Source organism: Paroedura picta, chromosome 13, assembly GCF_049243985.1.
Source record: "Paroedura picta isolate Pp20150507F chromosome 13, Ppicta_v3.0, whole genome shotgun sequence".
Taxonomy (NCBI): Eukaryota; Metazoa; Chordata; class Lepidosauria; order Squamata; family Gekkonidae; genus Paroedura; species Paroedura picta.
In genome coordinates this window covers 18,997,576-19,013,473 of record NC_135381.1, presented here as the reverse complement: position 1 = coordinate 19,013,473, position 15,898 = coordinate 18,997,576, and the positions used below count along the sequence as shown (strand labels likewise).

At 50.9% G+C, this 15,898-nt stretch overlaps 1 protein-coding gene across 4 annotated transcripts in view; it reads right to left on the bottom strand.

The window, feature by feature from the left end:
• The window catches only part of KLF8 (KLF transcription factor 8), a 58,627-nt gene extending 44,184 nt beyond the window's left edge, over positions 1 to 14,443 (bottom strand). Inside the window, exon 1 of one of the 4 annotated variants that reach the window (XM_077307602.1) lies at positions 14,412 to 14,443. The gene's annotated coding sequence lies outside the window, so the exon portion shown is untranslated. Of the gene's footprint in view, positions 1 to 14,091; positions 14,270 to 14,411 lie in introns of those variants that run through there. The other 3 variants (XM_077307601.1, XM_077307600.1, XM_077307599.1) reach the window with 3 other exon arrangements.
• Between the last annotated feature and the right edge of the window lie 1,455 nt (positions 14,444 to 15,898).

Here is a 15,898-nt window from a genome sequence, read left to right as displayed (position 1 = left end):
AGCTCTATCTCCTCTGGCAGCCATTATGGGATGGTGCTCACCAGCTGCCCTCAAAATTCCAAAGATGTCCATGGGCTCACAGAAGCTAACATCCCTGCTATAGGAGAAACCCAAATTCCCCGCTGTGCAAGATCCCTTGGTAAGCAGGCACTTTCCCTGGCTAAAACAATATTCCATATTCATACCACACATTTTGCAGGGGAGGAACATCAGAATGTAAAGTAGCAACTTAGCAGAGGATGTTCAGGTGTCGCCCAGGTGGCTCCACATAGCCCAGGTGCCAATGCTGTGTAGTTATCACCATTCCTGGCACACTGTTCTCAGTACAGACTGCACAATGACCAATTAGAATAAATTACAGGCCTTGTCAGGCTGCAATGTAACAGGGCACCCAGCTGCCAGGGAGCTTCTACAAGCCATGCTGATGCTGCGTGCAGCAGGGGAACCAGTGGCCACCAAACGGCCCTCCTGCAATGCAGATAAAACTACAGCTGAAGCTAGAGAGGGACAAAATTGTTGGTGTGGTGGACAGAAACCATAAAGGCTCAGAACCTAACCCTGCACTGAGCCTCTTTTAAGGGTTCAAGTGGCAATCACTTTATATCTGTTGGTAAAAGAAAAATAAATAAATTGGATTATGCAGGGCTGGCAGCACAAGCAAAGCTAGCACCTTCATATGGCTACAACTGTGCTAGTGAATCAAAAGACTGAAGGGGTCCTGTATCAAGAAAGACATGCAAACTTTGCAATGAGGAGGAGCCACAGAGCTGGTGATGACAGGGGAGGTCTGAACATTCCCGGGAACCATATTTTGGCACAAGCAAGAAGTACACCTTCATTTCTGAACACGCACTAGACTATTTCAAGTGCTTGACTGTAACAACCACTGTGTGGATATTGTCAGATAAGGACATTTATGCACTCTGGTAAAACAGAACAAAATAGAAATTGGTGAGTAGCAGATTTATTTGCCTCCCTTTGGTTCATATGGCAGGGACACAGCATAACCCACATGGTGCACTCTGGCATTGCCCATCCCTTGAAATATTAATGACTGAAAGTGATCTGCCAGTGAGGTCAGAGTTCCTTGGGAGAGAGGCAGGTTTTGCTTTGTAGCGGCAGCTGCATGCATGCGGCACGATTAAGGCACATGAGGGTACACCTGGGAGGAGAGAAGGAAACCAACCTTGCATCAATACCACCTGTGGCAGAAGTCAACCTTAGAAAGGTAACTAAATGGGGTAAAAATGACACCCACAGAGCAAGGGCCAGTAGCTCAGGGTAGCCAGAGATCAACAAATGTTTGAAGAGGCATAAGCTTCATCTCTTGAAGAAGGGCTGATGAAACTAGACAGGAAGCTCTGGTAACTCAGTGATGAGGGAAATGGCGCTCTGCCTATGCTCAGACAGCCCCAACTGAGTCAACCTTGAGCCGCCTGCTGGGATTGAACTCCCAGCCACATGGACAGAGCTTCAGACTGCATGTCTGCTGCCTTACCACTGTGCGCTACAAGGGGCTCTTTTGTGAAACGACCATTACACAAAAGCAAATGGTTGGGCCACAAACTGGCAGACAGAACGTTTTCATTTGTGGGAAGAGAACATTCAGATTGGTTCTCCTGCTGATGCCCCGCTGAGGACAATGAATGAAGCTGGAGGAACAGAATTCATCCCAAGTCGTGGAGCAGTCCTGCCAAACACAAGCCGCTATGTCTGGAAAAAGGTGCTGGGAAGGTCTTGATGGCGCTGCCCACTCAGGGCAGACAAAACAGGCAGACGTTGAAGATCTCATTACAAATGTTCCAGGGCAGCTGAGCCCTGGCATCGAGTGAGCTCTGGAGCCAAGCCCACGCTCAGCACCCATCAGCCCCCCTTTTGCACATGCAGAGGTCATTTAGATTGTGAAGAGGCTGCAGCCAGAGGGAATCTTCCTAGTCTGTAGCCCGTACAGGACTCCAGGCAAGGTTGTGGGACAAACTCATCAGTGTACCCACTAGGGAACTGGGCTGAGAAGTTGACCACTGGGGCACTCGTAAGAAGCTGTCCATCCTGCTATGTGAGGCTGGTCGCTGGGATTTGTCTACTTCTGCTGCCTTGGACTGCCCATCTCCTGCCAGCAGCGGACCATGAATGGACCATGCCTGCCGTGGGTTGGGGGGGGGGATGTCCTAAAGCTACATCTTGCAATGAGCCTCCTCCGCACCTCGGCACTCAGCTAGCAAACGATACGAGCAGGATCATCCTTCGGCCATGGCTTAGGAAAGTGGCCCAACTCTGGATATGTTCTCTTTCCTGGACTGGCACATTTGAAAGTAGAAAGTGCCCCCCTCCCCAAAAAGCAAGAAGCCACTCTGTTATAAGAACACCTCTAAGCCGCACAGCTAGAACGTTTTAAACCTGAGAGAACCGCTGAGATCGGAAGGATCCTCTGTGGGCCCCTCACCCCTCCTGCCCAGCAGAGAGAGCATCTCTGCATCTAAGTCGCTTCTGTACGGTGCAGTCCAGCGACACTGCGCTCGGGAACCTCCCACAATCTCCCCCACATATTCACGCACCCTCCCTGCTCACAGCTGTGACCTTCCAAGCATGTCACCCAGTCTGCCTCTTTGCTCCACAGGGAAGCCAGCCTACTCTTAAAGATGCAGGGGCCCATTTCTTTGCAGGAACTGGCCTAGCTTGAGATTCCTCAGGTGGGGAATGACATGTTAGAAGCAGCCCGCTTGTGGCTGAGGGAATCATGAAATTACCTACCACCAACACACACAACTAACCACAAGGGGGGGGGGGAATATGCTCTAATCTTAATCTTTCTGCGTCAGAAGAATTAGGTGAGTGGACAAGCTCAGGAAGACAAGATTTCACCTGGGAATGCTAAACTGGATACCCATTCATGTGGAGGGGAGACACTGCAGGCCACAATGGCCAGTATCTACTTGAGTTCAAAGGAAGCTAATAGTGACAGCTAACAAATGAATGTAGTAGTGTATTGGGGCCTTGAGCATTTGTGTTTTTAAAAAAATAATACAAATAGGTGTTTCTGTTCCCTGCCCCACTCCCAAATCCTTCCCACCTTTTCTCACGTCTCTTCCACAGGGTTATCTATGTTATACCATTGCACTACTCCACATTCCTACACATTACATGTTACAAACTTTCGTATTTTTAAGATTTCGGACACAAGGGGCATTTTTAAGATATTTTAAAGATTTCGCTAAACCTCCCATCCAAAAAAACCCAAACAAACCCCACACCAAACCCTTTAAGCAGAGAATGCCAGCACAGAATACCCTGAAGTTTAGAGAAATTCCGCACACTTTCAAAGTGCTGTTCTCAAGTAGGTCAGCCAGTCTTGTGCCAGAAAAGGCGGACGCTATTCTTAGGAAAGCCTCAGCATTGGCCAGCTGCTGGCCCAGTCCTGCCCTTGCTCATAATAAAGCCCCAAGTCCTAAATGGGTACAGCTGAGAACTCCAAAACTGGGGAAGCACCTTGATAACTAGAATTCTGATTTGTTCACTGAAAACCCTCCTTTGGGTAGCCTGCTTTGCCCTTGAAGCAAACACTGCCTTTTGCCTATGAACTGCAGCAAGGATACTCTCCCTCTTCCAAACAGGATTGCACCATAGGGTCAGCGGCAGACCGGGCCAGTCTGTACTCCTTCCAGCCTCAAATCCTTATCTGACCATCATGTCAGCTGGGGTGTCAGATTCTCTTGCTGGTGAGACTCAGAGTCCAACAGAGATGAGGAAGCATCAGAAGTTAGTGGGGGGGGGGAGAAAATGGGGCTAAGGCAAAGGCAAGGGTGGGGAGGGAGAAAAATGAGTGAGAATTAATTTGGTGTGAAGGAGGCTACAAGATGGGATGAGCTCTTCTAGAGAAACAGAAGAGACTGCATCTAACTTTGGGACATGGTAGAACCAATCAGACATTTACAGTGTAGTATCTGTCAAGGGCGCTGGTGATGCTGGGCACAGTTTAATGACCTGTCCCAATATTACCCTTTTTTAATGTGCAAGGGACAGAGCATAATCCTGTCCAGGCTAAGCAACCAATTTGACAGCTGGGCTATGAGAAAGAAGCACTGGGATTGTTTATGATAACTTACATGCACACAACAGTCCTGGAGTTAGGAATTTGCTCACATAGGTATGTACAACACAAACCCCACGCTAAAGAGTGAATTTCTGCCCCCCAAAGCAGCTTGTTTGCATCTTCCACGTCAAGAGTCCTCCCTACTTTTAGCAGTTCAGCAGAGCCACAGGGCATGTGCCACAGATGCTGTTGCAAGCTTGGGGCCACCAAACATCCTTCACAAAAAGGTAAAAAGTGTAATTTGAACCTAGTGCTGCAAGATGCTGAAGACAGAAGCAAACTGCTGACTGCTTGCAACAGCGGACTTGAGCACCAGCACACAGACCAAGGGAGGAGCTGGCTTGCAGTTCTCAGCAGCCCAGCACTGAGTGGTGATGTTGGGGAAAGAAGCCGAGTCAGCCCAAATATTCTCCTCTGCCTGGTAGGGCAAGAGCCAGCCGCAGCTCCATGAGGCCCCTGAGCTTGGAAAGGAGCCAAGCCAAGGGAGTGGATTTTGCTTGCTTGTCCTGATCTCTCTGACCTGCCCAAACCTGAGAGGGGCCCAGAGGGTCTTGCACAACCCTGGCCTTGCTGGAACCCATGGTGGGAACCCATAAGGACAGGCAGCCAAGTCCCCAGTAGAAGGGCTGCAGAGATAAAGTATTCTGGAAACAAGGCTCGCGAGGATTCGGAGGTGGAGAGACATATGCAAATTTGCATGCCACAAAAAGAGGAAATATGGGCCTGAAAGCCAACTTTGGGGAGGGGAGAACAGTGAAGCACAGGGCAGAAAGAAGCTACAAACTATAAAAGCAGGGAAGAAAGGCTGGCTCAGCCCCACAGCAGGCCACGCTGGGTCACACCATGCTCTGCCCATCAGCAAGAAGCTTAGTGGGGGCCAGAAGGGAAAACCTGGCCAGGCGGCACGCTAAGTAGGCCAGCCTCAGCCCTCCATGAATTCTCAACACCTCCAGAATCCCGTGACAGCAAAAGCTCGGGCCAAGTGCAAAGTCTCTCTTTTGATCAACTTGGAATTTGCCCTCCTTTCCATTTGTTCTTTTGCAATTAGATCAGGAGAGGAGCAAGAGGCAGAAAGCAGGACGGAAGCAGCCTCCACCTCCACTAACCCCCCCCCCTCCAATTCTCCCCTTCGGAAAGCTAGTGAAGTTGGACGCACAGCACATTTGGTACAGACTTCAGCACTGAAAAGAGCAGGTTTGGTACTCAGAGTGTGCAGAAAGGTACTTGTTAAATCCAGTTGTCTAACAACTGTTTAGCAAGGTCATATATATGTGGTGCTTCCCCAAAAGGTTTGCCAAACACATGCTTCAGACCAAAACGGCTACCCACTTGAACATACGCAACCTGTTATCCTAGTTCAGTTCAAACTTTATTACAGTCGTTCAGAAGTTAATACATAAAAGACCAAAACAATATGGTCATTTGATATAATGCAATTTAAAACAGATCATAAAATAGAACTTTAAATTATGCTACTTTAGAGCATCGGATTTTTATGGCGGCGGCACAAAATTTAGCCGTTATCCTAGTAAATTCTGCATTTAGTCCTCGTGGTATGAGAAAAAGTTAGAAATCTGTAGACAGTAACTGGTGATGACTCAGAATCTACAGGTTACTGTATAGGCAGGGGTAGTCAATCTGTGGTCCTCCAGATGTTCATGGACTACAATTCCCGTGAGCCCCTGCCAGCGTTTGCTGGCAGGGGCTCATGGGAATTGTAGTCCATGGACATCTGGAGGACCACAGGTTGACTACCCCTGGTATAGGGCATCTAATACCCAGTGAGTGAAATTTCAGTGCCTAGACCCTCAACCTCCTCCTGGTACTGCAGTGGTCCCCAACCTTTCTGAGGTTGGGGACCAGCAGGGCATCGGGGCGCGCCTGCGTGCCGCGCCCACGCATCGGGCCGTGCCCGCATGGGCGCGGCCGGCCCTGATGCCCGCATGGGCGCGGCCGGCCCTGATTCCCTCTCCCCGGCTCTCCCCGGCTCCCTCTCCCCACCCTCCCGCAGTAAGAAGCTTCCCGGGCCGCAAGCTTGCGGCCTGGGAAGTTTTTTACTGCGGGGGGGTGGGGTGGGGAGAGGGAGCCGCGGCCTGGCGCCATGGCCTTCGCGGCCCGGCACCGGGCCGCAGCCCGCAGGTTGGGGACCACTGCTGTACTCCTCTCTCACAGGTCCTAAAGAAGAACACACACACTTGTATAAGCACAACATGAGTACACAGCAGTACAGGCAAAGTTTTGATTTAGAGAATTTGCTCTTAGCCAATTGCCTGGGCCCCTCTGCGGGGCACAACTATGAAGGCAGATAGGTAACATACAGTGAACAGGAGGTCTTTCTCCCTCTGGGTTTGAGTTCCAAAAAGCGAGATGAGCTAAATAGATCATTGAGCACGTGTTTAATTTGCTTTAATGCAGAATGTCTATAATTCACTCAAGAAGCTGGAAAGAAACCGGACTCAGCCCATGGCTAAGGAACATGCTACAACTCTACTGTATATTACTTCCATCTTCGGCCTCTCACTTTTTAGCCATCTAAAGATCCTGCCTACCAATGTGGAGTTTTCCCTTAAAAGATAAAGTTAAAACTCTGCTTGGAGTTCCAGGATGCAAAGACAGATGCACTTTAAAATAAATTATACTAGGAATTTGCCTCCATTCGTTTCCATTTGGAGGTTTCCCCCTCTGATAAGCAGAGACCAGAAGAGCTCCCCTGCCATGGGCTTTCATTCCTTTTTTTTGTTTCAGAGACAGAGGAAAGAAGTGGTACACGGCAGAGCCACAAGCCAAGCAGCAACAGGGAGGTCCCAGACTGGAATAACAAAGCCCTGCAAGTCAGGGAGCACTCATAGTCTTCAACCATTCCCTTGGAATCATTCCAGAAGGTCGGTCGGTCGGTCGGTCGGTCGGTCGGTCGGTCGGTCGGTCGGTCTTCCTTCCTTCCTTCCTTCCTTCCTTCCTTCCTTCCTTCCTTCCTTCCTTCCTTCCTTCCTTCCTTCCTTCCTTTCCCAGGGCTCCACATGTACAACAGACCCTTCCCTGTAATATCATCAGCATCCCTAAGGGAAGAAGAGGCCAATATTCTGTGGATGCAGTAACTAGCCAAGCTGCTAAATAATTACAGTGCTGCTCAGGGCAGAGGCAAGTTCGGTCGGTCGGTCGGTCGGTCGGTCGGTCGGTCGGTCGGTCTTCCTTCCTTCCTTCCTTCCTTCCTTCCTTCCTTCCTTCCTTCCTTCCTTCCTTCCTTCCTTCCTTCCTTCCTTCCCTTCCTTTCCCAGGGCTCCACATGTACAACAGACCCTTCCCTGTAATATCATCAGCATCCCTAAGGGAAGAAGAGGCCAATATTCTGTGGATGCAGTAACTAGCCAAGCTGCTAAATAATTACAGTGCTGCTCAGGGCAGAGGCAAGTTCTGTGAGGTGGCACCAGCTTGCATGATAAGATCCAGCGACTTTAATGGCCAGCAACCAGACCCAACCCTCTCACAAAGCATGTCAGCAAGCCTGTTTACACATTGTGCACAACACAAAAAGGCCAACTCAAAATTTGAGGCCCTGAGTTCAGTTCAACTGCAAGAGCAGAGGTCCCTCCTGGACAAGCTGAGCCTTTGGCAGCCTTTCCCTGGTGTCATGTACAAGGGTCATCCCTGAGGTCTGGCATCTTGCTATTTAAGAAGAAATCCAAGCTCTGTCCAGCCTGAACTCAGTTCCCCGTGGCTTTATGCACACACAAGATTGCAACCCTTAACCCTCTGCAGACACAGAAGAGAAAATTTTAACCTAGTGTACCTATGACAACATTCACCTCAGGGCTTAGAGCAGGGGTAGTCATACTGTGGCCCTCCAGATGTCCATGAACTACAATTCCCAGAAGCCCCTGCCAGCATTCGCTGGCAGGGGCTTCTGGGAATTGTAGTTCATGGACATCTGGAGGGCCGCAGTTTGACTACCCCTGGCTTAGAGCACGGAACTGCCCCAAACCATATTGAAACAAGGGAACGGACATTCTGTATGAAAAGCAAATAGGAGCCAAACTTCTTTTCCTATGACTGACCCCCAAGCACCTTGCCCCCAACCATTTCTCTCAGAGAGCAGCACCTCCAAGATCAAAGCCTCAAGTGGAGCAAAAGAGTCAAAAGAGAGGGAAGCACATGGTAGATGTGGGGAAGGCCTTGGATTAATTACTAACAAACCATTTCTTCCTTTAAAATCTGACTCCTTTGGTACATCTTCCAGATCGAGAGCTTCTTTACGCACATTGCATGGGCTGACAGTTAGTTCAGTTTGGCCCTTTGCTAGGAAGCAGTCTTACAAGTTCCTCTTATTTATTTATTTAGGCATAGTTAAGGTAAAGGTATCCCCTGTGCAAGCACCGAGTCATGTCTGACCCTTAGGGTGACGCCCTCCAGAGTTTTCATGGCAGACTCAATACAGGGTGGTTTGCCAGTGCCTTCCCCAGTCATTACCGTTTTACCCCCCAGCAGCAAGCTGGGTACTCATTTTACCGACCTCGGAAGGATGGAAGGCTGAGTCAACCTTGAGCCGACTGCTGGGATCGAACTCCCAACCTCATGGGCAGACAGCTTCAGACAGCATTTCTGCCACTTATCACTCTGCGCCACAAGAGGCTCTTAGGCATAGGTATGATCTGCTTTTTATGCTTTACAATATTTTTCTCCCCCTCTTTCATTTTTATCCTTACCGCAACCCTGTGGGGTAGAGAGAGGGAGAGAGAGAGAAACAGAGAAAGGAAGACAAAGGTAAAAGGAGGGACTGACCCAAAGGCACCCAAAGCAGACTTCCAAAAAGGGATTGTGACTAAGCAGTCCAGAGCCACCTCCCTCTGTCTTCACCAATCCCTTGAAGGAGTCTTCCCTGCACTCCTCTTTATATCTTCTTTATATCATGCCTGACTTTGAAATAGCCACAATGAAGCTGTACTGACAACCCAGCCCTCCAGCTAATGAGCTCCTGTGATTCAAATAAGGAAAAGGAGGCCTAGTCAAGCAGCTCTGTAGTACAATTTGCCTGGTACAGTTTCCACCAAAATGGCAGTATTAGATTTGACACCAGCAAGACCAGCCCGACGACACCATCTCTTAAACGTAAGAGGGGTATCTGCTGTAAGAATCAACATTCACAGGGGGAAATGCTCTTCTCCAGAGACAGCCTGGCAACAAAAAAAATAAAAAATCCCCAAAGATTCAAGATAGGACAATATTTAGGAACTGAATGTTTCCTTCCCCAAGGCCAACAAAAGGCTTTAAAGTCTGCAAAGACTTGCTAAGGCTCAAAGGGAGAACTGCAACCCAGAAGTTTAGGCAGCCACCAGCTAGCAAGCAAAGCACCCTCCTTAGGAAGCATGCCCACTCCCATAGCTCATGCTCACTTGCCTCACCCTTGCAGAAAAGCAAAGGCAAGGGCTGGTATCATCCAGATGTTCTTGTGCTCTCAGAAATGGCCCCAGCAGAATACATTTAGAGTCCAGGGGCACCTTTAAGACCAACCAAATTTTAGTCAAGGTATGAGCTTTCGTGTGCAGGCACACTTCCTCAGATACAATGTCATGGAATAGAAGTAAGCAGTTCATACATATTATGCTGTATGTTAATTTACTCACACTTTGCCTATAAGTATTAACTGCTTACTTCCACTCCATGACACTGCATCTGAGGAAGTGTGCCTGCACACAAAAGTGCATACCTTGAATAAAACTTTGTTGGTCTTAAAGGTGCCCCATGATTCTAAATTTATCCCATTTGGAAGACCAAGAGAAGTTTTGAAAATCAGTTGCTAAATGGCTCAGTCCAAACAAACCAGGTTTTCAGAGGTGGCATAGGAATGGCTCAAGCGAAGTCACCTGAAGTTGAACCCTTCTAAGACAGAGGTCCTGTGGCTAGGAAGGAAAGGGTCCGACAAGGAAAGCATGCTTTCCCAGTCTCGACGAGGTGCGGCTCTCCACTGCACAGACTGTTAGGAACCCGGGAGCGACCCTGGACCCCTCCTTAACTATGGAGGCCCAGGTCACAAAACAAGAATGACTGGCCTTTTTCCATTTTCACCAAGCCAAACTTGTTGTTGTTGTTGTTAGATGCGAAGTCGTGTCCGACCCATTATGACCCCATGGACAATGATTCTCCAGGCCAGTGGTCCCCAACCTTTCTGAGGCTGGGGACCGGCAGGGCAGCGGGCCACGCCCGTGCATCAGGCCGTGCATGCACAATGCGCAGCCCTCCCGCAGTAAGAAACTTCCCGGGCCGCAAGCTTGCGGCCTGGGAAGTTTTTTACTGTGGGGGGGGGGGGCGGGGAGAGGGAGCCGCGGCCCGGTGCCATGGCCTTCGCGGCCCAGCACCGGGCCGTGGGCCGCAGGTAGGGGACCACTGCTCCAGGCCTTCAAGTCCTCTACCATTCCCCGGAGTCCATTTAAGTTTGCATCGACTGCTTCAGTGACTCCATCCAAACTACTAGTGCCCTATCTGATCCCGGAACAACAAAACACAATGATCCATGGAATGGTCACCTCCAGATTGGACTTCTGTAACTTGCTCTATGAGGGTTTCCAGATCTATTGCTAATCCATAACTGCAATTTGTACAAAATCCTGTAGCCCAGATCCTGACTAGGCTCCCATGGAGAGATTATATCCAAGCATCTTCCCTGCAATGGAGGCAGCTGTTTCTGAATGGCAGCTCCCTGTTCTAATGATCTGGAGGAAAGCAAGGTTGAGTCTTTGGGTACAAAAGCAAATAGACACCAGGAAACTGGGCAGGCACGACCATGCCCATAGTCTACCAGCAGGGCATCCCATCCACAGCATAACCCAGAATCTCAGTTAACAGCCTCTGGGCCATGCTATCAGGCAACTACATCAACAATAGGTTTTCTTTTAATGCCCATTCCAAGAGACAGTGGCTTGTCCTTTCCCAAGGGAATCGCCAAGGATGGAAACAATGAAAGCTACGGCCCATCTCAAAGCCACCCAGCAATTCTGTAAACACAATTCAGATCGGCTTCTAAGACAGAATGTTCGAAAAACCACCTCACAGTTCAGTGGTACCAACTTCAGAGAGGTGAAATCTGTCCCTCGGTATTGAAAGGATGGATTTTCAGTTCTTTTCTTGGCTTTGAATGCAGTAACCAGCAACATCAGGAAGTCCCCAATATCTCAGATAATTCATGGCACAGATGCTACCTAACAGCCCAATTACTACAGATCCCTCTCAGTGGAGATGCTGGGGACAGAAACCAGGAACATCTTCAGGTAAGCTGGGTGCTGCACTATATCTGTGGTTGCTCCCTGAAAAATTGTTGGACACAGAAAGAAGGTGCCTACATCTATCGATTATGCATTTGTCCAGGAAAACAAGAAGAAAAATCTGCACAGATGGAAATCAAGCCCCCCCAAACAGATACATAAATCAGTCTCTTCCTTGGAGCAGCAGGCAACTCCCCCAGCAGTAAGCAATAGGGCAGTCCTATGTTCCTGCTATTGAGTGACTCCCACAAAGATTCACTCGGATTTTGTCTACAGTAGCCAAAGAAACATCTGGAAAGTCACTGAGCCCAGAAACCTGAGACTCTTACAGCCAGTGCTGAAGTTTAGGATGGGGGGAGGAGTAGGTAGGGGATCTCTTAAGGAAACGTTGCCTTTAATTTAAAAAAATAGCAGGAGAGCAGCACAAAAAAGGGTGTGTCCTTCTAGTCTATTGGGGATAATGGTTAGAATTCAGATACCTACATTCAAGTCTTAAAGCTGCCGAGCCTTTTAGCTAAGGTAGCTTTCGGACAAGACACAAACTAAGCAAAAGGCACTCAGGTCCATGAAAACAATGAGTCTCCAAAACCTTTTGCAGGGGACTTCTGGTGTTAGCGGGACTGCAATGTTTGTTGAGCATCTTGTTTCTATGGCTTTTTCCACAGTGAGAAAAGATGTCAACAGAGCTGGGAAGCTACAGCTGTCAATGGGGTCACAGCTGAGCTCTCCATACTGAAAGCTCCAGAGATGGGACACACAGAAGGGAGAGAAGGAAAGATATACAAAGCAAACCCAAGACAGCAGATACAGTCAATCACCCCAACACAGAAATCTCAGTCTCAGCCACCATAGAGGTTCATTCCCAATATCCTCAGTCAGAGTGAGCTCCGATTTTTGGAAGCAAAAACACTCTGGTGAGTGCTATTCAGCCTTGTAGCCCTGATCTGGCTCCTGGCCCACCCTTCACCACACAAGAAGGGTGAATTCTAAGACAGGGCCAACACATTTCTCCACTGTATGGCTGAAGCACCCTATTTAGCCAGGATTTCCCAGGGCCACACCCAGACAATCAGTGCTAAGGAAGAAGGGAACATGTAGTATGATGAAGATGGAGGAGGAGGAGAAGAAACCAAGGCAGAGGAAGCAGCTTCAGCCAGCCTGAGAAAAGGCCTACATTCCACCACAGGTCCCATGAATTCTAGGGATGCATTCTGTCTCTTGGGAGGGCAGCTCCAGGGGTGACCAAACTGTGGCTGATTGGAGCTCGTGGGAATTGTAGTCCAAGGGCATCTGGAGAGACAGTCTGGCCACCCCTGGATTGTGTCAGTAGAGATGGTATTTGGAAGGAAGACCATAGAAGAAAGCAATGGCAAAACCACCTTTGCTTTTTGCTTGCCTTGCAAGCCCCTTGTGGGAGTTCCCATGAATCAATTGTGACTTTACACACACATGCTCTCTCACTCATATCTATATATCAATTACACAAAGACGCTGTGTTCTTGCCCATCTGGCTGGAGAACCATCATAGCCTTCCTGAAGCCAGGAAGATTCACAGGGGTAGTCAAACTGCAGCCCTCCAGATGTCCATGGACTACAATTCCCATGAATTCCCATGGCAGGGGCTCATGGGAATTGTAATCCATGGACATCTGGAGGGCCACAGTTTGAATACCCCTGCAGGAAGAGTCTGTAACCAGAGACTGAATGTCCTGTGAATTCTGGCATTCTTAGCCACTGGACACCCACAAGGTGTTAGCTTGTGCCAGTGTAGGAAGAACCAGCAAGCCCCCCCAAAGTCCCAAGCAAAATAGGGGGGGGGCAGATTTTGTGGATTTGATCTGTCTAGGGATGTCTGGAGTGGGGAGGGTGTTCCCAGGCGACTTAGCCAGCCTGCAAGAACTTTCTCTGCCTGTCAAAGGCCACCCACAAAGGGCTATTATAGCAATATTAATTCTCCCCTCCAATCGAAACGTTGCCCTTTAGGGCCCCTGACAGTTCCAGCGGCGATCATCAAGCTGAGATGTACCTGTCCAGGTGGACCAGGCAGGCGGGCGCGGGGGGGAAAGGGCAACGCGTGTCCGCTTAAGAGGATCAGGAGCGAGGAATACGCTCCTGAGTAACCTCCGCCCCCCGGAGGACCAACGAGTCCGACTTTGCTCTTCGGAGTACAGGCTCCCTCCCTGACACCTGCGCCGCCTCCCCCCAGCCCAGCCCAGCCCAGCTGTCAGCTCCGCCGCAGCCACCGCCTCCTTCCCACCCGGGCAGGCCCCGCGGGCGTGGGAGGGGCCGACCTGTCAGGAAGCGGCTCGGACCCGCGACAACTAACTTGGGGCCCGCCGAGCGCGCCCAGCCCGGACAGTCCCCGCCGGCAGGACGCTGAGCAAGCCGCCCCCGGCCGCGGGGAGAGGCGGCCCGGCCCGCAGCGGCAGCGCCCCCGCCTGCTCCGGGCGCTTCCTCTTCCAGGAGGCGGCCAAGATGGAGCCGCGGCCAGGGGAGAAGGCGAGGCAGCCCAAGGGCCGCTCGCTGCGTTCTCCTCCGACCAGCCTGCCCGGCAGCCGCCCTCTCCTCCTCCTCCTCCTCCTCCTCACCCGGACGAGAGAGCCGCCCGCCCGCCCGCCCGCCCGCCCGCCCGCCAACCAGCCCGCCCCCCGGAGCCAGGCGCGCTGGGCTGCCGCTTCCTGGGCTGGCGCCTCCTCCGCCCGCCCAGCCCTTTCTCCGCCCGCGACTGCACCCAGCCGAGGGACTTACTTTCTCTCGGCGCGTCTCCACCGAGCTCCGGGCGGGCGGGGACGCAGGAGTGGGTGGGTGCTGGGTGGGTGGGGCCGGCGGCCGAAGGGGCGCGGGGGGCTGCTTCCACCCAGCCCCCTACCTGGCCGGCTCCGGCTTCCCCGGGAGGGCTGCGCGAAAACTGCGGGCGCTGGCTCTGTCGCCGCCCGGCTCCCCCTCTTCTCCGCTCGGCGTTGGCTTCCCCACCCAGCCGCCTGTCCCTGACCCCACCCAGCGGCTCCACCCAGCCTCTGCTACACGGGCTGTCAATCACCCGACCCTAGGAAAGCTGCAATGGCCACCTCGCCCGAGGCGCTTGCCGCTGGTGTTGCTGCTGGGGAGGGGGCTACCCCCCCCTCGTGCGCCGGTTCCGCTGTGGGGCAGCGCTCCCCCCTCCTCGGAGAACTGGCCTCTTCTTGGGTTGGGCGCAGGTGGGGGCAGCCCCGGGCCCCTCCCTGCCTGGCTCCACCTTCGCGCGCTCGGCACAAGGCTACCGCTAGAGCCCCGCCCCAGCCCTACTTGTTCGCAAGTCAAAACCGTCCAGTTTGGGCAACAGTGTGGCTGCAGTTCCATGCACATTTCAGTTCGAAATACGTCCGATTGTGTGCAAAGGAATTTACGCCTGGGGACATGTGCATATCTCCGTTTTGCATCCGGGGAGGGGCGGGGAAGAGTTTGCCAGACCCCTGTTCCTGCCCTGAACTGCCTAATCCAACGTCGGGTTGCAGGCTAACCAAAGAAGCCGCAGGGGTCCCAGCTGCATGCACCCAGATGTTCGGGTGAATGTCGCCCACACTTCCTGTGCTTGCAGTGGTGTCGACGCAGCAGTCGGCTTTACCAGGTAAAGTGCTGTCTTTGCAAACTCTCTGTGCAACAAGTGTTCACAAGTGATGGAAGCCAAAGCTGCAAGGGTACTTCTTAGTGTTGTTTTCTGGGAGAAGTCACTGGGTGGGGACCTATCACGTGTGAATGCTGCGCCTTACCCAGACCTGGACAATGCAAGAACTTATTGAAACTTTGCTTGTCATAGCCTGTCACCTAATTAGACTGCAGTCAATTAATTTGTGGGCCTTAATTGATTAAATCTGCAGACATTTGCCAGGAAATAAATAACCTTGAAGGGGGAAAATGCATTTAGGCACACTTGCACATCATGCTCAAGTTTCACATTGAAGCAAGTATTCCTACCAATGTTAAGGAGGATGTATGCTCTTCTACCATACTGCTTTTGCAGATGTTTTTGTTTTTAATTTACCATCTTGCTGATTTGGGGACATCTTTTTGGTCAGATGTAAATTGCAGCCCTAATTTGCTTATGAAAAATGGCTTAAAACAATGATTGCTATTAGCATTGAGAGTTGAATGGAACCTCCATGTTCAGGGGCAACATCTCAGACAAGGACAAATGAGAAGACGGTCACTTTCTTGCCTTGCTTTGTGGACTTCTGGTGTGTTTGGGGGGAATGAGCACATATGATGCTGCTTTATACCAGGGGTAGTCAAATTGCGGCCTTCCAAATGTCCATGGACTATAATTCCCATGAGCCCCTCCCAGCGAATGGGAAATGTAGTCCATGGACATCTGGAGGGCCGCAGTTTGACTACCCCTGCTTTATACTGCGAAAGACAGCTGATCCATCTAGCTTGGATCTCTCTTATTGGCAGCACCTCAAACACAGAGAGGTGTTCCCCATCATCAGCTACCTGGGATTTTGTGTGTGCAAAGCATGTGCTCTGTCACCAAGTCACAACCTTTCCGACTGGCCACTGATAATGGAATCCTAAAACG